The sequence below is a fragment of the Giraffa tippelskirchi genome, chromosome 6 (genome assembly GCF_054371585.1).
Source record: "Giraffa tippelskirchi isolate mGirTip1 chromosome 6, T2T-mGirTip1v1.2.pri, whole genome shotgun sequence".
Classification (NCBI taxonomy): domain Eukaryota; kingdom Metazoa; phylum Chordata; class Mammalia; order Artiodactyla; family Giraffidae; genus Giraffa; species Giraffa tippelskirchi.
Genome location: NC_137280.1, coordinates 31,287,147 through 31,310,715, shown reverse-complemented (window position 1 = coordinate 31,310,715; position 23,569 = coordinate 31,287,147). Strand labels below are relative to the sequence as shown.

The following is a 23,569-nucleotide window of genomic DNA, read 5'->3' as shown; positions in this document are numbered from 1 at the left end:
GTATTGTGGAAAGACAGTGTTATGAGGCCAGAAAACTCAGGTGGAATCTCAGTTCTATAGTTAGGATCTGTGTGACTCTGAATAACTCACTTCTGAACCAGTTTTTATCTGACTGATTGATCAAGCACATATTAATTGCTCACTTACTGAATACTCGGAACATAGCTGAAGGAGAATTTCCTTATGAGGTTAACATTTTGGGTAGTGCTACAGTGGATTTTTGTTACAATAAGGTGATTCAGAAAATAAGAAACTGTTGGCGTGAAGTTCCACTGTTGTTTTTTTTTTGCATATGTGATAACTCTCATTTGAGTGGTTTAAATCTTGATACACTTTTATGTTACAGAACTTACTTTCTAGAGAGATAATGTGCTCATATTAGAGAATATATGATTTTTAAAAAATTAAGTAGAAAAACTCATATTAAAATTCCCATTAGGGGGCACTATTATCAAGCTTAGGAGAACTAGAGACTAATTTGTTTTCTCAGACACTCAACCCGAGGCTTGCTAAAAGGGAAAAATATTTTCACCTGATAAGATTTGGATACTGTTTTATACAATCAAATTCCTTAAATATTCTATAAAGTGCAGTGAATTAAACACAGATCCAATAACTCACTGTCTTGTTTTTTAGTCAACTAAATCAATATAATATTGCAGGTGATAATAAGAAGCTTATTACTTTATTCTGAATCAGAGCCAAATCTATAATTTTCATATTTAGAATAGACAATTTTGAAAATTTTGCTCCTATTAAGTCAGTCACAAAGGATGATCCTTGGCCTTCAAATAAGTTTCTTAGAGAAATGAAGCATGAAGACTATTGTGCTACTAAAATGGAGTCAGGGGAATGCGGTAATGCCTAACTGAGACTGTATTGACTGTAATTACCGAAGTAATTTCACACAGTGAAGCAATACGCACACACACATAGCTCTTAACCTTTCTGTTTATTTTCAGGTACTTGAAAATTATTTTCTTTTCTATTACTCAAGTTTAGTGTTAGAGCAAGAAACACTACTTAACACTGTGCCGTATGCTATCACTTTTATCATTAAGCTTCCAAAAGAAAGGCAGTAGTGTAGCCTTCAACAGACTTTTTAAAGACTAAAGTATAGATTGGCAAAAATGTAATTAAAATAAAATGCAATCACAGTAATTTTTCATGGCATAGGTGTTATTTTGGTATCACTGGATTCAGAGAGAGTGGGTTTGTATAGTTACATTATTTTCTATACTTTCTACCTTGCTAAGCCGCAGTTTACATTGGAGAAAGTCTCTGCTTAATTACTTGCTTCCTGAAGTCTCACCTTCTCCTTTGCTTGCAGCCCACACGGTGAGGGCAAAATTGCTTTAAACCTAGCTGGTGGTTACTGTTTCAGCTGTGTATTGCTTTTGAGTTCAGGAAAGCAGAGTCAGAATAGAGAAAGCTTTTCATACTTTCTCAGACCGACGGGGACATTTTCTGAAAAGACATGATGTTTGGTTATTATTTTGTATTATCTTCTATCTATATGAACAGTCAGCGATCACTGTGATCTTTTTGACAAATTCAGTTTTTTAAAAAAACCCATTTCTTTATTGCTTTATTTTTTCTCCCAAAGAACTGTTCTTGGTAGAAATATTGAAAGTTTATGTAGACCGTATTGGAGTGTGTTTTGAAACTTATTGGAGAAGTAGGAGCAAGTTTACTTTGTGACCTCAAATCATTAAGTGGAGGAGGTATGATAAAAATGTTTCAGATATCTCAGGAAAAAGTTTCTTTTCAGCTTTTATCCAGCAAATTACATTGAGTGGGTGGTGAAAAAGATACAGATACGAAATCTAGTTACTGCTTTGAAAGATTTTAGGTGGGAGAGACAAGTGTGTAAAGAATTGTGAAATAGAATTGATGTAAGTTTAGAGTGAGGAAAGGAAAAAATGATGGCAACACTCAGATATGAGCTGCTCATTCCTTTTGGGCGATAACTTTACAGTTACAGGGGAGGTAAAGTTTGAGTTTGTAGGTGATTATCAGTTGCATTTTATTAATTTTTAAGGAAGTTATGTCTTATGAGTTTGTTTAAGTTATTCACATTTTTGGGCCCTCATATATAACACAAGCATCTCTAGAAATAAAGAACAAACTATTTAATATGTATTCAATTTGTCATCTTTATTATTCAGAGCTGATTATGTCCCTTGATAGTATTTTTCAAATTTTGTTGCTGATTTTCTATCAGGTAGTGAAGTTGTCTTTGACATCTAGGCTCTTTTGATACATAAAAAGATGCTTGACAGTAATTGAGTACTTTGTTTATAGAAACTCAGGACCCTTGCTTCATTTAGTTCTATTTAAAATATTTAATAGATATTTAAATAGGATGCTTAATAAATCTTAAATATTTAATAAGCTATTTCATATAGGTTTCATTTTGAATGAAATACTGTATAGTCAGGTAACTAGAGAGAATCTGTACCCTGAATTATGCCGCAGTTCTCCAGGGTACTGATCCTTGGTGGTTATTCACGGTAGTGTTTTGAAAATGTTAAATCCTTCACACTGAGTGATTTATTGCTGAATATTCAGGGTAATGAACTTTAGATTATTGCTTACTTAAATTATTTTGATCACTCATAAAGCTATGGTTTGTGATTTGAAACTAACTTAAAAACCTTAACCATATATGTTTAGTTTTTTGGCTTATTAAGGTGATTAGAATATGAGAAGTAAAATCCAGATATAAAGCCTCAATCCTGATATCTGTATGCTTTTTTCATTCTTCCAGTTTGGGTGTCTCAAGATTTTAAAATACAAGAGTAGGAGCAAAGTCTGCTTCTTTTTAAAAGCTCGAAAAATATTTTTTGTGTTTACTTCATGTTTTAAAATTTAGGATTGTCCACTCGCTTTTTAAGTGAATTGAGAAACTCCTGTGCATGGAAGGATATACTATTGAAAATGTGGTCAAGGTAAAAGATTTTTCTGCTTTAAGAAATTAAAGCGCTTTACACTGTACCCTCCCTTGGTCCCTGAAGCGTAAGTGCTATGGTTTGGAAAGAAGCCAAGTAAAACCTGTTCAAATTTTGTGCAGACTTAAAGTAATACTTTAAGATTTGAAAATTACAGGTGGATACAATACTTAAATAGTATTTAAAATTCCTGTTTCCCAAGTCTAAAAATGTAATCCTTAAATTACTATTCCCAGCGGTTTAAATTTTAATTAAATAAAAATAGCCTTAACGTTTGAACCACAATGACATTAGGTATAGATATTTGAATTTATTACTAAACTTTAAGATAATAACCATTAAAAATGAACTATTTGGGCACTAATTAAAATGTCAAAAAGTCACAGCTAGTGTGTAACCAAAGATCCTTGCTATTTCTATTTTACTAAAAATTGTCCTAATCATCACAGTTAAAGTTAGCTTTCTATCTTACCCAGGAGAAGTGTTACCTGGCTTCACTCCCCCAATTCAATACATTATCTGACCTGCAAGTTTTATAGATTCATAGGTTAATTATAGTTAGGTTTGATATTTTGCTGCTAATACTGTGTCTTGCAAACTGCCCTTTATATTAAGAGTAAAGTGTTCTGTTTGTTTTGTATTTGTCTCTCTAGGTGAAATTTTCATAGCTCTTGAAACTTTTATCTGTTTGAGATTACTCTCCAAGATTTACCTATTATCAGTTTTAGATTGATCTTTTCATACCTTTATCCTGTTTCAACATGAGGATTATTTGCTGCTCTTTTTTTTTTAATCAGTAATTTTTACTCAGTACATTTTAGATGCTTTCTAATATTTCTGAAAACAAAGGCAATATTTATTTTGACTTAAGTAACAATTTAATGGCATGAGTTTATAATGCAACCCTGCATCCTCTCTCTTTTCACCCTCTACATATTCACCCTTTGTTTTCTCTAATATTTAACCTACAGACATTTTAATATACAGACAACCTTTCTTTCCTCCTTGAATGGTGAGAGGATTACAGCTATTTCAGTGGTCTTTGCAGAAATATTTCTGTCTTGTTTCTGTTTTGCGAAATTGGATGGGTGGGGACCTTGAGGACATAGTTTTGGGTGGCAGGCTACTAGTCCCACAAGCAGCAATAGTGGTTGTGAGAGTCCAGCAGCAGAGTCCTAGTGGGGGCTTTGGACTTGGAGCACTTGTTAATGACCCCAGCAAGCAGTAAAGGCAGCAGCAGTAGTCCCTCCGCAAATAACATTTGTCCTCAAGCTACTGTAGCTTCCAGGTAGCTCTGTTCTCACTTTACCTTCTCCTTTTCTTTTCTTTCTTTATCCCCTTTGTTATTCGTTCATCAAGTCAGTATTTCAGGGGGAACTATGTGCCAGGCATTTCCAGTAGCCATTTCATGTCTATACCTGCTAAGGATATTTTCTGAGGTGTTCATTATTTCAAGAACCTAGCTGTTCTGAGCAATGTTTGTGACTTGAAGCGTGGGGAGATTTGTTAGCACATTATGTTAGTGAAATCAGATTGTCAGTATACTAAGTGAAGATTATGTTTCTATTCAGGTACAAGTCTCTGGAAAGTTTTTGTGTAGTTGAAGAATGTCTTAGGATTATAAATATGTGTCTGTAAATCTACACATCTATGGATTTGCGATTCAGGGTAATTCCATTATTTTGTAAAATAACGTGGCTCTTCAAGATTTGTAAATTATCATGTTTTTCATTTTTGTATTAGAAATATTTTATATTTATTTTTGATATCACTTGGGTGGGGTTCCAAATCTTTAGGTAAAACTTCCTCTGTCAATAATTTAATCTGTAAACAAATATACTCAGTTTTAAAAGTCTGTGAGCAAGACTCTTGCTAAGGTGAATTATTTCTCCTTAATTTAGAAATTTCTTCTTTCCCTTCTCATACCACTCTTACCACATTCCTACTTTGAAACACAGATAAAGTGAAACGTTGCAAAGATTGATTATTAGAGAGCGAAGGGCTCTATGAAGAGTGGTGACATAACACTTCTGTGGGTGTTCGCCACTTTTTCTGGTGAATGAATGAGGAATGGGATGGTATTAGACACACTGTGAAACGTTAAAATCACTGTAAGCATGTCTGGGTTACTTCCCTGCTCCTTTAGGAGATGTTTGACATGATTAACCGTGAGACTGATGTTATGCTAGAATCCAGATTTGGATTTCTTTGTTTCTTGTCTCCTCATCCTACAGACAGCTTGATAAAAAATAAGTTGCAGCGAGTTCCACATGTGTGGAAACGGTGTGTGTACACATTTACCGTTATAGCTCTTGGTTGAGAAAATTTTTTAAATATATACAGATCTTGCAAACATTCTGAAAGACATAAATTTAGATGGAGCTCTGGTAAAGTTCTGGTTTATTACTAATTGTAATCATGAGTCTCTAGTCTCAGTTTTCACATTCGCAGAGTGGGTCACAAGAGGAACTTTTGTGATGGTTTTTGTACACATGGGAAGCTGAAGCCTAGGGAGGCCAAGTTTAAAATGAGTGGCTAATCCAGAACTAGAAATTCCAACCTGCTCATCTATTATGTTAATTCACCACAGTTTAGGAGAGTTTTCTGTATTCCCAGGGTTTTGTTGAAATCGTTGTGAGTGAGGGATATAGGTGCATGTAGTTGTGACATGTAGGCAAAGATGTATTTACTTAAAGGCGACTTTTTGGTGTTATCATTACTATCAGCACAGCTGGATTGTCGAATTTAACACAAGATTCATAAAGTTTCTTAAGTCTGTGCCTGTATACGAGGTATTAAATCAAAATGAAGGGCAATTGTAACCTTCAGAGCAACAGAAAATTAGTGATCGTTGAATATATACAGTCAGCTCAGGCACTCTTAAGCCCATTTCAATGCTAAAAGGACCTAATTGAAAGTATAAATTGATCTGGTTAGGTTAAGGGAGGAAAAATACATTCTTATTAAATGCTGTCTAATGCAGTTACAAACAATGGGTTGAATAGATGGTTTAATTTAACTTTGGAGATCAGTCTCTGACTGATGACACAGGAAGACTTTCTAGAATACATTCCTTTGCAGATGACTTAAACAGACAATACTGATAAAGCCTGTCATGTGAATTTCCTTCCTTACTGAGTACACAGTATGCTTAAGTGATATGTTGTGCAGTGCTTCCAATCTGCTGTGACTGCCATCTGCGCAAGCAGAGCGAAAGAGAAGAGAGTGTGGAAAGGAAATAGATGTGTTAGTTGTAAGGAATCTGTGTGAACACTGGGTGCCACTCATGAAACATTGAGCAGTGAGTGGTTTTTCTTTGTACCCAGTGCAGCCAGCTGTCTGTAAACTGGAGGCTTGAAATACATTCAGCTCTCAACTTCACCTTTTGGATATCATGGTACCTATGCTTGAGACTAAGTAGAAAATCCAAAGACAGTAAGCGTGATCTTGCCACCCTGTTATTATTTTTCTCAATTTTTGAGGGGGGGATAGAATCTTTATGCTGCTTTAGTGTTTGACACCATTGTTGAGGTAGATGTAATAATGCTAGCATTTTTACTTTGCCTAAATGGAATCTTTTTGGAAAGAAATTATACTATAAAAAAGTTTCCTGAGAAACAGTTAAATACTTCTTAAAAAGGTCAGTAAGAGCTATAAATGGGAAAATTGCTTCAAAATCTTACAAGTTGTAACCATGTGAATGATGGAGAAGTTGTATATGGGTAAAAGGAATTGACTGGCAGAATCTAACCTATATGGCTTTGTCAGTACGTAAATCTCTTGTTTGAATCTGAGGCTTATAACTTGTAAACCTGTTCTTTGTGTATGCATATGGTTACCTTTTTGATGTATACATAGGAGCCCTTCTAAAACTGTGTTAATCATGAGTCATCTGGTACCTCCTTAGGAATTAACATAACCTTATATAGATGACTAATAATACAAAGCCACTGTGGTTTCTGTGGTTTTTACCAGCCATGGTTCTAGTTCTGAAACATTTAAAATGAGACTTACTCCCTCTTCTAAAAATTTTTTTTGGACAAAGAGCTGTCTTATCAGAAAGCTGCAGTAACTTAAGCAGATCCATAACTGGAGGGAATTAATAACAGAAAGTTTTTGTTGACACCAGGAAGTAGATTAAATAGTGCAATTGTGGTAATGAGTACCATATATGATAAGCTTGAGCCACCTGGGTTTTATTAGGCTGCTTGATACTTTGATCACAATATTATTTCAAGGCTTGTCTATTTAAATTGCTAAGGTTTCTTGTCATCTTCGTGATTTAGACCATAATTTCTTTCACTGCAGAGAGATTTTTGAAAAGAAAGGCCCTGGCCAAGCTGAAATTCTGGAGAGGTGCATGTTCAACAGCTCAGCAATCCTTAGAACGAGAAAAGCTTTTAAACAAAATTAAAAGCTTGAAAGTACAGCAGTTGAGTATCAAGTTCATCTGACTTTGCTTCTCTTTAGTTTTTTGCTTGGATCATAATTACACTTTTGTTTATCATATAGTAGTGGGGCACTATAATGCTGTTTGGCATAATTCAATTAATTATTGTTTGATATAAATACATGCATTTAAAATATATATTTCATGTTTTAAGAATGTGGTACTGCTATTGGTTTCCCTTCAGCTGGTATTAAGTGGTTTTGATGAGCATCTTTGAGAATTTAACTGCTTCACCCATAATGAATAAATTATACTAATCACAAAATTTGATAAATTGTCTTGCTTTTTGTCTTTGAACTTGAAATGTTAAACTTTAGTTAGCCTGTTAATATAGATAAATGAAATTTTTAGTCATTAAAATCAACAGATATTCCTTTTACTAATTTTAGAAATAGTCTTTCACAAGTACCTAATAGTATCTTTGTTAAGTATGATAGTTAACCAAATGTTGTGGCCTAGAGACATAAATATTCATTTTGATTAGTAAAGAGAGGACAGGGAAGATTTAATAATTTAAGATATTATTGTCCTTAGCATATTAAAAGTGTTGTTTTGAAAATTTACATGTAAAATGCTTTGTACATTTATTGATGTGCTTATTAATTTTCACTGTCTTGAGTTTTGAGCACTCTTACAACTGTTGTTAGCTTGGCTTGAAGTTTCCATGTCCCAGTATAACTTTTAAGCCTGGTTAAAGGCACTTACTTACATAGAAGGCACTGGCGACCCACTCCAGTATTCTTGCCTGGAAAATCCCATGAACGGAGGAGCCTGGTACGCTGCAGTCGCAGTTCATGGGATCGCGAAGAGTCGGACACGACTGAGCGACTTCACTTTCACTTTTCACTTTCATGACTTGGAGAGGGAAATGGCAACCCACTCCAGTGTTCTTGCCTGGAGAATCCCAGAGACGGGGGAGCCTGGTGGGTTGCCGTCTATGGGGTCGCACAGAGTTGGACACGACTGAAGCGACTTAGCAGCAGCAGCAGCAAAGGCACTTAAGAATATAATGGTCTTCTTTTATTTCTTTTTTTTATTATTTTATTTTATTTATTTATTTATTTATTTTTTAGCCTTTCATTTTGTTTTTATTTTTTATTTTATTTTTTTTATAAATTTATTTATTTTAGTTGGGGGCTAATTACTTTACGTCTTCTTTTAATATACCTGATTTGCCCTTGGTATTGAAAGAAGCATCTGGAAGTGTTAATCAATCAACAGCCTTTTTGTTTTCCGTGATAAGACAAAGAAAAAACTATTAAAAATAGGAAAATATTTGATCATTGGAAAAATTGCTGACCAAGATCTTTGTAACATTCTTATTTTAGAAAGTAGGGTAGTGCTTTTAAGTTTTAGAGGTTTGTGACTCATTGATTGAGGAAAGTTGAACTCATATAAAATGCAGAAGCATAGATTTAGGAACAAGAAGGTGATACAAGCAGAGAAAAATGAGGCCTGTCACTTAGAACAAAGACTTAGTTTGGGGAAATGGTCTGAAATAATAATAGAGTCAGATTATGGAAGACAGAATGCTTGGGAAAAAAAAGGCTTAAACTTGAAGGAGTTGTGTGTCATTCTAGGTTCCCCAGCAGAGGTATGAGGGTATGAAATCTATCTATCTATCTTGGTCTAGAAGCAGGAAAAACAGAATGGATAATGGCGGTTTGAATGAAATTTGGGCAGTAGCAATAAGAGTGAAAAGATGATACTAGAGAGTTGGAAGAAGTGGCAAAAGGTTGAGTTCAGGTTTATACACACATTTTTGAGGGCTTGACCTCATGTATCAAATAGTTTTAGTATCTGACATATTCTAGAAGAATTAAATTCTGTTTGTCATCCCTTTTCCTCTTGCATAATTTGTGAAAAGCACCTGTTCTGAGATACTGGGGTGTATGACAGAACAGGTGGGTAAGGTAAATGTGAGCTGTTGATAACCAGCAGGGCACAATACAAGCTTTACTAAAATATTAAATATTTTTCAATTCAGGGAGCTTCGGGGGGCATTTTGAAAAGTACATGTGTTGTTTGGAAGAGTCAGTGTGATATAGCTGTGGATTGATGTTTTTAGGGCTGTCTTAAGGAGAGAGGATTAAAGCTCCAAAGGACAGAACTAAGATCTACTAAATATAGAAATAAAGAGTAAAGAAGATTTACTTCACTATTCTGACAGAACTGTCCATTCATGGGATGGAATTCTTTAGACAGTCATGTCCTGTCTTGAGAATAGTTTTTACAAGTTGGTATATTCATTCATTCATTCATTCAAAAGATAGTTACTGAGTCAGCTATTTCAGGAGCTTTGCCAGATAGTTCAGTTCAGTTCAGTTCAGTCGCTCAGCCGTGTCCGACTCTGCGACCCCATGAATTGCAGCACACCAGGCCTCTCTGTCCATTACCACCTCCCGGAGTCCACCCAAACCCATGTCCATTGAGTCGGTGATGCCATCCAACCATCTTATCCTCTGTCTTCCCCTTCTCCTCCTGCCCCCAATCCTACCCAGCATTAGGGTCTTGTCCAATGAGTCAACTCTTCGCATGAGGTGGCAAAGTATTGGAGTTCCAGCTTCTACATCAGTCCTTCCAATGAACACCCAGGATTGATCTCTTTTAGGATGGATTGATTGGATCTCCTTAAAGTCCAAAGGACTCTCCAGAGTCTTCTCCAACACCACAGTTCAAAAGCATCAATTCTGCGGCACGCAGCTTTCTTCACCATCCGACTCTCTCATCCATACATGACCACTGGAAAAACCATAGCCTTGACTAGATGGACTTCTGTTGGCAAAGTAATGTCTCTGCTTTTAAATATGCCAGATATTTAGGGACAACCTAGTGAACACCTAGAGGAGAGAAACATAAGATAGTTAGCCAGGTGAAATAATTACAAATTGTGTTAAATAGTGTGGAAGAAATAAACAGATACTTAGCAGGTGGTACCCCACCTTAAATGAGTCCTTTCAGAGTCCCTGGTACTGAGGTATATTCAGCTGTTTGCGAGCCAGGAGTAGAAGAAAACCAAGTGCAGAGGCCATCTCTGAGGTGGGAATGAGCTTGCCGTTGTTTAGCAGCTCTTGGAAAGCGTGGCTATCTGAGTAAATCCTGCTGAGTGAGAAACAAGGGGCTGTGTCATTTAGAGCCTTATAGGAATTTGGGTTTTGTTCAGTAAGTAGCAAGAAGTTACTGAACTGAAGAGTCTTAAGTTAATGTAGTTGAGTTAATGACTGTCATGTTCTTTATAATACTGTGACTTAATCTCAGATTTTTCTTCTTGGTGGTGTATTTGAAATATTTATGAAATTTAGCCTGGTGATTGAATGCATTAGTGATAGTGTTTATTCCAAGAAAGTTTATCTGTGGCTACTGGATAACTTTTTTTTTTTTAACTTTTTGTTTTGTACAGGAGTATAGCCAGTTAACAATATTGTGATAGTTACAGGTGAACAGGGAAGGGACTCAGCCATATATACATGTATCTGTTCTCTGTCAAAGTCCCCTCCTATCCAGGCTGCCACATAACATTGAGCAGAGTTCTATATGTTATACGGTAGGTTCTTGTTCGTTATCCATTTTAAATATAGCAGTGTGTACATGTCCATCCCAAACTCCTTAACTGTCCCTTCTCCCCAGCCCCCCACACCCCTGGCAGCCATAAGTTTGTTCCTAGATAACTTTTATAAACAAGTTTTTCTGGAGTTTTTATTACATTTTTTATTTTGGAATAATGTTGGGTGTACTGAAAACTTGCAGAGATAGTTGAGAGAATTTTCTGTAGTCCTCAGCCAGACTTCCTCTAATGTTATCATCTTAACATTCCTGTGGTACATAAGTCTAAGAAACCAACATTGGTACATTACTGTTAACTAAATTCCAGACTTTATCCAGATTTCACCAGTTTTTTCCACTAATGTCCTTTGCTTTTCTGGGATGCAGTCCAGGATTCCACATCACTTTCAGTCGTCATGTCTCCCATAGTCCTCTCTGGTCTATTGCCATTCCTCAGCCTTTCCTTGTTTTCCTTCATCTGGGTAGTTTTGAGGAATACCAATTAAGTGTTTTGTAAAATGTCCCTCAGTTTAGGTTTTTCAGACATTTTTTCATGATTAGACCAGAGTTTTGAGGAGAAAACCCACAACGGTGAGTGCTCTTTTTACTACGTCCTATTGGATGATAGAATGTTACCCACATGACATCACTGGTGATGTTAACTTTGGTCACTTGGATAAGGTGGTATCTGATATCCTTTTTGAATTATCACTCTATCTTGGAAACCTCTATAATTTATAGAAACATTAGAGCATTGATATTTCAGTTGAAAAAGAGGTTCTCTCTTGGAAGAAACAGCTCAAATAACTTTGCAACTTTACTGTCTACTCCTAATAGTTTAATAACTAAACAACATGGGCAGAGTTGTATATTATGTGCTGTAACTTTTCACATAAGTTAGATGAACTTTTTTTTTTTGCTTTTACACTATGCCATCTCAGACATACTATTGAGTATCTAAATTCATTCTGGCTGATTCAGATTTGTCTCTTACAGAATATGAATTGGGTGTTGGAGAACATTCATTATAGCCCACCAGAACTTCAATATCAGGAATATTTGATGCAGGAATTAACATTTCCCATGTGTGGTCCTACACAGTATTATTGGCAATAGTTTGTTTACACTGCAAAATACCTTGTGTACAGAAGACCTCTTCAAACTTTTACATTTGGTGTCAACACAACTTTGACCACCAGCATAGCGTATATTACCACTGTGAGAGCTTCACATGGATGTAAAATTGGTGAAATTAAGAGATGAAGAAAAAAATGCCTGAAATAATTGAAAACCAGCCTTAAATAGCTTGTTTTTTTCTTTGGGATGTTTGAAACATTTCAGATATTAAACTTCCCAATTAAGAAAATAAGAAAGGATGTACAGCTGTCCTTTGGTATCCAAGGCGGATTGGTGCTAAGGCCCCTGCAGTCAGTGAAGACCAGAATCCACAGATGCTCATGTTCCTTATCTTTTATATTGTTATTTTGGAACTTTCTGGAAGTTTTGTTTCCCCTTCCTTGAATGCTGTCAATCTGCAGTTGATCATATGTGAAACATGGGAGATTTGGAAGCTTGATCATACTGAAATTTCAGGGTCATCCCTTTGATTTCCCCGTTCTGCAGTTCTTAAGCTTCTGGTTGATTGTTGACTCTAAGCATCTCTTCATATCTGTTGGCTAACCTTATTATGGCTCTGTGTATGGGGAAAAAAGCAATTGTACATCAAGATTTTGCTGTTATTAGTAAAATAGGTATTTTTCCTAGCTGTTGATAAGAACATAGCAAGAAGAAATTTTCGTTTTTCTGTTTTTAACTGGGAAAGATCACTAAAAAGTAAAAGTCTTGAAAACTAGCCATGGGAAGGCAGTAATCCTCGAGTATTGTCATTATCATCATCATTGCCATCATTATTATTGTATTGGTGATGATAACATTACAACCTTAGTCATAATGTTTAACATTTCTTGAGCACTTACTGTGTTGAGCACTTGGCATGCATTAAATATAATCCCCATGGCTACTTTATGAAGTAAGTTCTGTACCATTCCCAGGTGGCACTTGATTATGTACAATTGGCTGTATAGGAGGTGATTTCAGAAGAGGAAGTCACTTAAGCACTAGGTTGGAACTAGTGGAATTTGAGTTAAATCTTGAAGATACGTGGTTCCTGCTTTTCTCTCTTGCGACATTACCCTCAATTCCTGCCCACTCCTCCCCCCTCCTTATGCCACCTGTACTAAACCATTTGTTTTCTACCCAAACCAAAATCTGTCTTGTTCCTGGATAGTGGATTATTCTGTTCTCTTAATTTGAAGTAATTTTAGATTTATAGAAATTGCAAAGAGTTCTTGTATAACCTTCACCTAGTTTCCCTTTTTATTAATATCTTTTATAACTATGGTGCATTTGTCAAAACTAAGAACTGGCACAACACCATTATGTAAACTACAGATTTCTTCTGTATTTCTCTAGTTTCCCTGCTTAACATTCTTTTTATGTTCAAAGGTCAGTTCAGGATACCTGTTGCGTTTAGTTGTCACATTTCTTGAGTCTCCTACAGTCTGCCTTTTCCTTGTTTTTCCTGACTGGCATTTTGGAAAGAACTGTCAGGTCTTTTGTCCACTGTCTGTTAGTTTGGTTTGTGTGTTGCTTTCTCATGATTAGATTGAGGTTATGGAATTTGGGGAAGAATACAGGAGAAATGCCTTTCTAATCACATCATATTGGGAAGGACATCATGTCAACATGTCTTAGCACTGGTGATACTAACCTTGGCCACTCAGTTTAGGGGATGACGGCCAGGTTTCTCCACTGAATAGTTACTATTTGTCCCTGCTGCTGCTGCTGCTAAGTCACTTCAGTCATGTCCGACTCTGTGCGACCCCATAGACGGCAGCCCACCAGGCTCCCCTGTCTGTGGGATTCTCCAGGCAAGAATACTGGAGTGGGTTGCCATTTCCTCCTCCAATGCTTGAAAGTGAAAAGTGAAAGTGAAGTCGCTCAGTCGTGTCCAACCCTTAGCGACCCCATGGACTGCAGCCTACCAGGCTCCTCCGTCCATGGGATTTTCCAGGCAAGAATACTGGAGTGGGGTGCCATTGCCTTCTCCCTGTTTGTCCTTAGAAGTAAGTTACTGCTTAAGAGGAGAGTTAAGTTCCACCTCCTGATGGGAAAAGTAGCAAAGAATTTTTGGAGAGAAATGAAAACACTTTAGTAACTAGTAAATATTATGAGGACTGTCAGACTTAATCTTAATTACCTTTTTCTCTTATTCACTTTTATTAGACTGGATGTTTATTGAGCTCAGGAGCTAAAATGTATTGTTTCCCTCATATGTAGAATAGTGACATACGGTAAATGCGCAATAAAATGTTTGTTGAATGGCTAGAACCAAAAAAGGGAGATTGTAAATTACACACAGAGCTAAATTAGTTAAACTTGATCCTTTAGGTAGTGGAATAGTATTAACAGTGTTTGAATAATGTAACAAAAATTTTTAGTGTTTCAGTTTCCTTAGTTTTAATTTTGTGATTAAAGAATATATTCTTCCCTGATTTTAACATATTTAGAAAAAGTATTTTTTCTTCTTAGCTTTGAAGGACAACTGATTAGAATAAAGAAATTTAACAAAATAAATTTAGACCAGAAGTCTTATTATATGATTAAAGGTAGCTGGTTGAATGTTTTGAGCATACTCTGTATTTAGAAGGGTGGATTTAACTTGGGAAAGCATGTAATTTCTAAGTAAATTAGCAGTGATAGAAAAATCCCATCCCATTTCTCAAAAAAGGTGTTTAAAAGTACCAGTGTTATGTTTAACCTAACTTTTCCTAACTTTTACCTTATAAATGGACTCTCTGAACTCCAGGCATGCTAAATTTAACTTCCATATTGGATTCCAGTTTTACTTATGGATGCTCTAGCTTCCCTTCAGACTGTATAAATCTTTTTTTTTTTTTTTTAAGAATGTTGGTTGATTCACTAAAAACAGGAACAATAAACTATACTTGCTTTTGGCTATTGATGTTTTTGCCAAGTAGTGACTAAAAAGTGAAGTTTTCTTTAAGAAGTTGAAGGCTTAAGGAAATTGATAGTTGGTTTTAGTCTTTTGTTTCAGCTGCTGTTGCCACCATCCTACTCAGGATGAGTTTTGTTACCTTCTAGACAGTTAAGCAGTCTTGCATCAATGCCAGTTAATCATTGTCTACTTGAGATTGTTAAATGCTGTCTTCTCTTTCATTATTTTCATTAAAAAAACAAACTACATTGTCATTTGCCATTGATCTTACTGGCCTTTGCTCTTAGAAGAAAATAATAATAGCACATATATGCTCATTTAAATTAACCATTTTGGTGAAATATAAGGGAAAAGTTTGTTGAACTTAGCGGAGTCAAATGTCAAGTGTTTTACTGATGACAAAAATTGTTGGGAAGTAAAATTACGAAATGGATGGAAATGTAAACAAATGTTACCAAATCAATTTTAATTAGTAAAATGTAACGTATAGCTCAGTGACTTTAGACATACATACCCAAATAAACATATGTATGTCTGTGTGTAAAATATGTGTAAATTCTTAACAGCCCCACTGCTGTCCTTTGCTAAGATGAGCCACAGATATTAAAAATGTCTTGCATCTCTTGGTAGAAAAAAATCATAATGAAATTTAGGGATTGGCAGCATTAAAAAATTGAAGTTCACATGAAAGGTTAGAATTTCTCAAAATGAGGAAGGAGGGTGATTGTGGGAAGATGTTTTGAAATAGAGGCTGTTGCATAACCAGTGTACTGGTAGATAGATGTGGAGTATGGTAAAAAAATTAGTCCTTCAGCTTTAGTTTCCTCCTCTGTAAAATGGAGACAATTGATACCTACAACATAGGGTATATTAGTTTTGATCATTTTGTTGAAGAGTTTGACCTTTGTACAACTGACAGTGGGCAACTATGAAAGCTTTTTGTATTTTAACAATGTTCAGATCTGGTTTAAGAAGCATTATTAAACTGCGAGAAGACCAGTTTGAGCATTGGTGGTGGGAATGACCAAAGGGATAGAGATGAGAAATTTGATGTCTTCTGAGTAAAGGGGTAATTTGCATGGTGAGTGACAGCTAAGTCTAGACTTGTAGACTAGACTTACATGATGATGTAGAAAATTGCACCTTAAACTCAATTTTGAATTAAATGTGTAGGAAATGTATAGGTTTACTTTTTTGAATAATCAGCCATGTCAAATTTATTTTATATCACATCAATCAACATGTTAAATCTATGGTAATAATAACTGCTCTTAGAATTATTTTGCATGTGAAACCATAGATACCTAATAGCCATGATCATACCTCTCTAGTATAGTGGTTCAGGGATAGGATCTTGCTACAGTCGAATGTGATCTGCTGTTGACTGTGGTGATACCATCTACCTTTAGGGTTGTTCTGGGGATTATGTAAGAATGCATGTAAAACATTAAGACAGTACCTGATTCATAGTAAACACTTAATGAGTGGTAGATACTGTATTTTTCACAAAAGCGTAACTCTGGGTACATTTGGGGTACAATTTTGAGTTCATTATAGCTTGGAAACATATGAAATATGTAGAGTCTATCTTCTGTGAAGCATAATTTAACTTAATCAGTTGAGATTATATTTATTGCATTTCAAGATCAAGCCTTGTTGAGAGGTCTAATTTGCATTGTATAATTCAGACTAATCAGGGCAAGTTGAAATTTAGGAGATTTTTAAACAGTGTGATATTTAATAGGAACAAATAAAGATTTAGGCCCTGAGGGAAGAAACATAAACCATTAGTACTAATTCAGTGAGAGGAGGACAGGATCAGAAAGAGGTTCCTAGTAAAGAGGGTAGAAAAATGTTTGTAACCTAATGCAGGAGGAGCCCCACCTCTTGGAAGTGACGCTGTAAGAAATAGGGAGAGTGACTTATGTATAGACAATAGCGGGCTGTGGTCATTCTGTGTACCTGCCTGTGCTGTGTGCTTAGTCATGTCCGACTTTGTGACTCCATGGACTGTAGCCTGCCAGGCTCCTCTGTCTATGGAATTTCCAGGCAAGACTACTGGAGTGGATTGCCATTTCCTACTCCAGGGGATCTTCCCGACCCCAGGGATCTAACCCATGTCTCTTGCGTCTCCTGCATTAGCAGGCAGATTCTTTACCACTGCGTCATCCAGGAACCATCCTGCTGCTGCTGCTAAGTCATGTCAGTCGTGTCTGACTCTGTGCGACCCCGTAGACGGCAGCCCACCAGGCTCCTCTGTCCCTGGGATTTTCCAGGCAAGAATACTGGAGTGGGTTTCCATTTCCTTCTCCAATGCTTGCATACATGCATGCTAAGTCGCTTCAGTCGTGTCCAACCAACTCTGTGTGACCCCATGGACAGCAGCCGACCAGGCTCCCCTGTCTACGGTATTCTCCAGGCAAGAATACTGGAGTGGGTTCCAGTTTAATTCATAAAGCTCACTGGTAGAGTGAAACCCCATATTGTTCCCAGTCTGTAGCAAGGCATTTATTGGTAGTAGAACAAAGGAGGAAAGTGAGCAAATTTGCCAGCCTTTGGGTTGGTGAAGGCGGCAATAGATCTTCAGTATCCAGATGTCTTCAGTATTCAGTATCCACCAGGGCTTCCCTGGTGGCTCAGTCGGTAAAGAGTCTGCCTGAATGCAGGAAATCCGGGTTCAATTCCTGGGTCAGGAAAATCCCCTGAAGAAGGAAATGGCAACTCACTCCAGTATTCTTGCTTGGAGAATTACATGGACAAAGGAGCCTGGTGGGCTACAGGCCATGAGGTCACTAAAAGTCGGACGCAACTGAGTAACTAACACACATATCCAGATGTATATACATAGACATGTGTTTTTCTAATGCTTTTCTAAAATCTTAAAATTCTATCCTTTTTATTCTTTCTTATAAAAAGTTTTCATCCAGGCGAAGTATTTCCCTAGGGGTGATCTGGAAGTCCTTGGAAAAGCCACAGTGAGACTACTGTGTCTGTGCCCTTATTGTAATACAGACAGGCTTGGTGTCCTAGCCTTTTTTGTTTGACTGCATAGGCTGCCTTAACTGTTTCTGTTTTATTTAATTTGCTTTGTTTTCTTTAATTTTTTTTTTTTTTTTTGGTTTTTGTGCTTTTCATTCTATTTTTGGAGCAAGGGTGTTCTGCCTCATATTTTATAGTCAGATTTATACTTCATTAATTTTACTCTTATATGGATTTTTTTCTCAAGAAAACTAAGCAAGATACAAGAATTAAACATGATATGTAGTAGAAATTCGGTATCATGCTAATATCACCCCAGCCCTCTCCATTGTAAGTATTCTGAAGTCCTAGTCATTGAACCCTGTATTTCAGGCAGAAACAATAAATTATTTCAGAAACAATTTGTATAGTGCTTTGGGATCTCCTTCTTGATGTAGTCATGAAATATGCTGATCTTTTATCGTCTTAATTATTAATTATTGTATCAAGTCTTTATTATTATTATTCATGACTATTGCTTATTGGGTTTCCCTGATAGCTCAGTTGGTAAAGAATCCATCTGCAACACAGGAGACCCCTGTTGACTCCTGGGTTGGGAAGATCCGCTGGAGAAGGAATAGGGTACCCACACCAGTATTAGACTTGCCTTGTGGCTCAGCTGGTAAAGAATCCGCCTGCACTGCAGGAGACCTGGGTTTGGTCTCTGCGTTGGGAAGATCCCCTGGAGAAGGGGAAGGCTACCCACTCCAGTATTCTGGCCTGGAGAATTCCATATGCATATACAACATGTATATGCTATTCAATACATGAATATGAATATTGAATTCTGTGGAGAATTCCTCAGATTGTATAGTCCATGGGGTCGTAAAGAGTCGGACACGGCTGAGCGACTTTCATTTTCAACAACCAGGAAGAGTGGTGATGTCAGGGGTCATAGGAGTGAGAGGTACTCATGAAGGTCTCAGAGCTACTATATAAGATGTATATTCAGTGTGGGTATCAGGTAAAGAACTTTTTGAAAAACAGGTAGTACTTTCCTGAGTCTCCCTTAATTGTGGTATGGAATCCTATCTTGATTCTTAGTCATTTATTATGCCAATACATTCTCTAAACGTTTTGCCTAAGTTCCACTTAGGTTAGATTTTAAAGCAATATTTACTTTTAGTACAAGATAATAAGTGAGGTGGTCTTTTCTGTAAATCAGAAATTTAATTGGTCCTTACTGCATTGATGCCTTATATATAATCGAGGTCCTGAAAAAGTACATAGTTTGTATGTTTGCATATCTAGCAGTCTTTTCGAATGCACTGAGAATTTGCCATTAAGAGGAATCTTGGGTAAGTTTTATGAAGGGAATGGTTCTTTTCTCCAGCTTCTGTTAGTTTATTTTGTTATTATTGATGTCATTATTGACATCATTGTAAACTTTCATTGGATTTTGAGAGCCTTTCAAAGTGCTTGCAAAATTATGTGTTTATCTTTTTGTGCTTTTATTCCTCTAGTCCTTTAGATTTAGTTCAGTCCAATAAGTAAAGAGGGTGGTGCCAGAGTGGGATGCTAGGAGGATTTCTTAGCAGGTTGTTAATTTAGAAAACAGGACTTTATCTGCCAGTGTTAAAAAGTGAGCACTGGAAATAGGGAATTTTCTATTGGTGATTTCACTAGCTGTGAGAAACCTCTGTTCCAAGAGGAATAACGTAAAAAGTAATTGTCTCTAATCTCCCAAACCTTAAAATTGAAAATAGAAACTTGTACATCTCCCTCATTTTTTATTTTTAATAGAAGGGCATTTCTTTTGTAGCCTTTAAAAAGTTTATTCCTTTTTAATAAAAGTTCCTGGTAGTAGTGTTCTGAAGTAAAATTAAAATTTCAATAACTGAAAAGTGCATAGAGTGTGGCAGGCAAGAAATGCAAGATTATTTAGTACATGTTAAACAACCAGAAGAAAGAACACTTGAATACATTATTCGTGCCCTTGGGGCTTTTTAAGCATGAGTCTCCCTTTTCTCTCCCCACCCCCCCACCTCCCATGCTAGGTTTGTAGGGAGTGGAGGGGGAGTGATGGTCAAAACCAAAAGGTGGCATTTGGTCTTGAACTGGAGTCTGCTCTGCGCACTGTTAGCAGCATTTCCTTCAAAGTGTGGTGTGTATGTGTATCGTGGATGCAGTTGTTGTTTAAAATAGAAAATGAAAGTTTTCCTTATATCTCCTAACTTAAATGTTTGCTCTCATTAGGAGCTGCCATCAAGCTTAGTATGTAATAAGTCATGCTTGCACTAAGAGTGTTTATTAGATCCCTCTTGGGCTTTACTTTCCCAACAAAGGTCCGTCTAGTCAGTTCAGTTCAGTTCAGTCGCTCAGTCATGTCCGACTCCTTGCAACCCCATGAACCACAGCACACCAGGCCTCCCTGTCCATCACCAACTCCCGGAGTTTACCCAAACTCATGTCCATTGAGTTGGTGATGCCATCCAACCATCTCATCCTCTGCCATCCCCTTCTCCTCCCACCTTCAATCTTTCCCAGCATCAGGCTCTTTTCAAATGAGTCAGCTCTTCGCATGAGGTGGCCAAAGTATTGGAGTTTCAGCTTCAACATCAGTCCTTCCAATGAACACCCAGGACCGATCTCCTTTAGGATGGACTGGTTAGATCTTGCAGTCCAAGGGACTCTCCAGAGTCTTCTCCAACACCACAGTTCAAAAGCATCAATTCTTCGGCACTCAGCTTTCTTTATAGTCCAACTCTCACATCCATACATGACCACTGGGAAAACCATAGCCTTGACTAGACGGACCTTTGTTGACAAAGTAATGTATCTTCTTTTTAATATGCTGTCTAGGTTGATCATAACTTTCCTTCCAAGGAGTAAGCGTCTTTTAATTTTATGACTGCAGTCACCATCTGCAGTGATTTTGGAGCCCCCCAAAATAAAGTCAGCCACTGTTTCCACTGTTTCCCCATCTATTTGCCATAAAGTAAAGGCTATGGTTTTTCCAGTAGTCATGTATGGATGTGAGAATTGGACTATAAAGAAAGCTGAGTGCTGAAGAATTAATGCTTTTGAACTGTGGTGTTGGAGAAGACTCTTGAGAGTCCCTTGGACTGCAAGGAGATCCAACCAGTCCATCCTAAAGGAAATCAGTCTTGAATATTCATTGGAAGGGCTGATGTTGAAGCTGAAGCTCCAATACTTTGGCCACCTGATGTGAAGAGCTGACTCATTTGAAAAGACCCTGATGCTGGGAAAGATTGAGGGCGGCAGAAGGGGACAGTGAAGGATGAGATGGTTGGATGGCATCACCAACTCAATGGACATGAGTTTGAGTAAACTCCAACCGTTGGTGATGGACAGGGAGGCCTGGTGTGCTGCAGTCTGTGGGGTCCCAAAGAGTCGGACACGACTGAGCGACGGAACTGAACTGAATTGGGTCTGTGAAGACTAGGAAACAGTGTTTACCTGAACAATGAGCACTGGGGTTGAGTGTATTCTCAAAGATACAACACTGTCACTAATTTTGGTGTAAATTCTATGCATTAGCTATGATACTTGTTCATATCATTCTCACATTTGTCAGAGCCGTTAATATGTTGAGAATGTGACTTTCTTCTTAGTCACTTGCTTAATTTAGCAAATATACATAAAGCATTTTCTGCCTGTATTTTAAATTTTCTCTAACGTGAATACACGGAGCAGAACTAATCTTTGAATATTTGCTGTATCTATTATGTTAAGACATTTTTCTTTTACACACTGAGAATGATAAGAAAAGTAGTTTATAATTAGACCCTAATGTAAGTTAACCTAGAAGTGGTAGTCAGGATCAAAAGTAATGTTAACAGCAGTCAGAAGAGTTAATTATTTCTGTACACCCTTTTCCTGGGCTTCAGTGTCTGCAATCTTAGTTCAGTGTCTGCAATACTTGGCAAGCAAAGTAAATTGCCTTTGCTTAGTTAGAGCTTCTTTTCAAATTTTTTGCCCCCCCCAGCCATTTTGTCTTTTCCAGTGCTGTTGTGGTGGAGTTGAGGGATAAAGGAAGAGATAAGCTATATTTCTTTTTAGTTATATTGCCCTCCATCTGATTGTTTCAGGTTGCTGTATATTCAGAAAATAGACAAGTGACTTCAGTAGTTAGTGATCTGTCAGAGAATTGTCAGCTCCAAGTTTCTAGCCCAACTTTTTGCTTTTAGGACACAACAACAAAAAGGAGTGTGGGCCAGTAAGAAGAAGGTCCTGGGCTTAGTATTTTCTAAGAATTATTAAGACAGACTTTTAGTAGTAATTGTGAAAGTAGAAATGCTTTTCAACAGTTATTAAAGTGATAGTGATTATTTTGGGTAGAAATATATTATCATATGTAGGAGGAGTAGATGCGGCATTAAGATGTCAGACGCCCCCCTGGATTTTCTGGGATATGTTCATGTTATGTATACTTTCCTACTGGTGTGATTCATTTTACCTGTAATAGTTTTAATTAAAATACAGAAAATCTTCCTTTTTAATGTGATAGGGCCTCTGACTGTATTTGAGTTTTTAAGAATATGTACAGTTTTAAAAGCCTATAAAAAGGCCCTAGATTAAAGAAATGTCTCCTCGCCCTTCTAACTTAAAAAAAAACAACACCAAAAACAATTAAGAGCCAAGTAGAAAATACTTCATAAAACTCGTCAAATGGCTGGGTCGATTTCTCTTGAATTCCTACATCTATTTGCAGGAGAAGTACGTAAACACAATTTGATGAACAATTATAAAGCAAACATCCACTGAACTGCTACTTTGGTTAAGATATATAGCATAGCCCCTCAAATCTCCCTGATCACAACTCCCTTGCGTTCCCCCTAGAAATAGCTAGTATTCTGACTTTTCATGAAGCTTTATCTTGTATGGTTTTACCAGCTGTGTTTTTATGCATTATTAATTTGATTTTATCTATCTTTGAACTTTATAAATGTAATGACAGTTACGTTTTCTTTGTTTTGCTTCTTTAAGACTCAGCCTTATATTTCTGAGGTTCATCCTCTGTAGCTCATTCATTTTTGAATCGCTGTATTCTACTGTGTGAATATCACATTTTATTTACGCATTCTAGCCTCATGGGCTATTGAATTGTTTTCCAATTTTTATGTAAAATGTCTTGGTTTTTAAAAGCACTGTATATGTCAAAATGTTTTGTATGCTGAAGTTGGCCATATAGGACTTTTCCTTAAGATATGAATACCAGAGAGATTAGACACCATTCTGTGTTTAGAGCTAGTACTTCAGCTTATTCAGAGAAAGGCATTTCTCTACTCTCTAATATATTTATGGTAGTTTGATGTTGCTTCTTTCAGAATTTTTGAAACTTTTCCCTTGATATTCAAATGTTTCTTTAGTTTTTCCAAGTTATGTGACTATCATATAGTGAGGAAAATTATGAGTTAAATTGGGCTTACTAAATATGGTTTTTATTTATTTATTTATTGCTTTGCATTGATAGTAACATTTTCTTGTGTTTTTAAGCTGTGGTCAGAAGGTGTCTCTTGACTTTCTGAAGCACTGTATTTTTAACTAACCTTAACCTGTATTATCCTCATAGCTCAGTTGTAAAGAATCTGACTGCAGTGCAGGAGACCTGGGTTCGATCCCTGG

At 36.7% G+C, this 23,569-nt stretch overlaps 1 protein-coding gene and 1 long non-coding RNA gene across 2 annotated transcripts in view; both read left to right on the top strand.

Moving 5' to 3' along the window:
• Positions 1–23,569, top strand: part of EIF3H (eukaryotic translation initiation factor 3 subunit H) — a 98,096-nt gene that overhangs the window by 35,468 nt on the left and 39,059 nt on the right. The gene's annotated exons all lie outside the window — the stretch shown is intronic.
• Positions 19,154–23,444, top strand: LOC145511665 (uncharacterized). The gene is made up of 2 exons (XR_014058037.1): positions 19,154–19,835; positions 21,263–23,444. It is a non-coding gene; the product is annotated as an uncharacterized LOC145511665 (long non-coding RNA).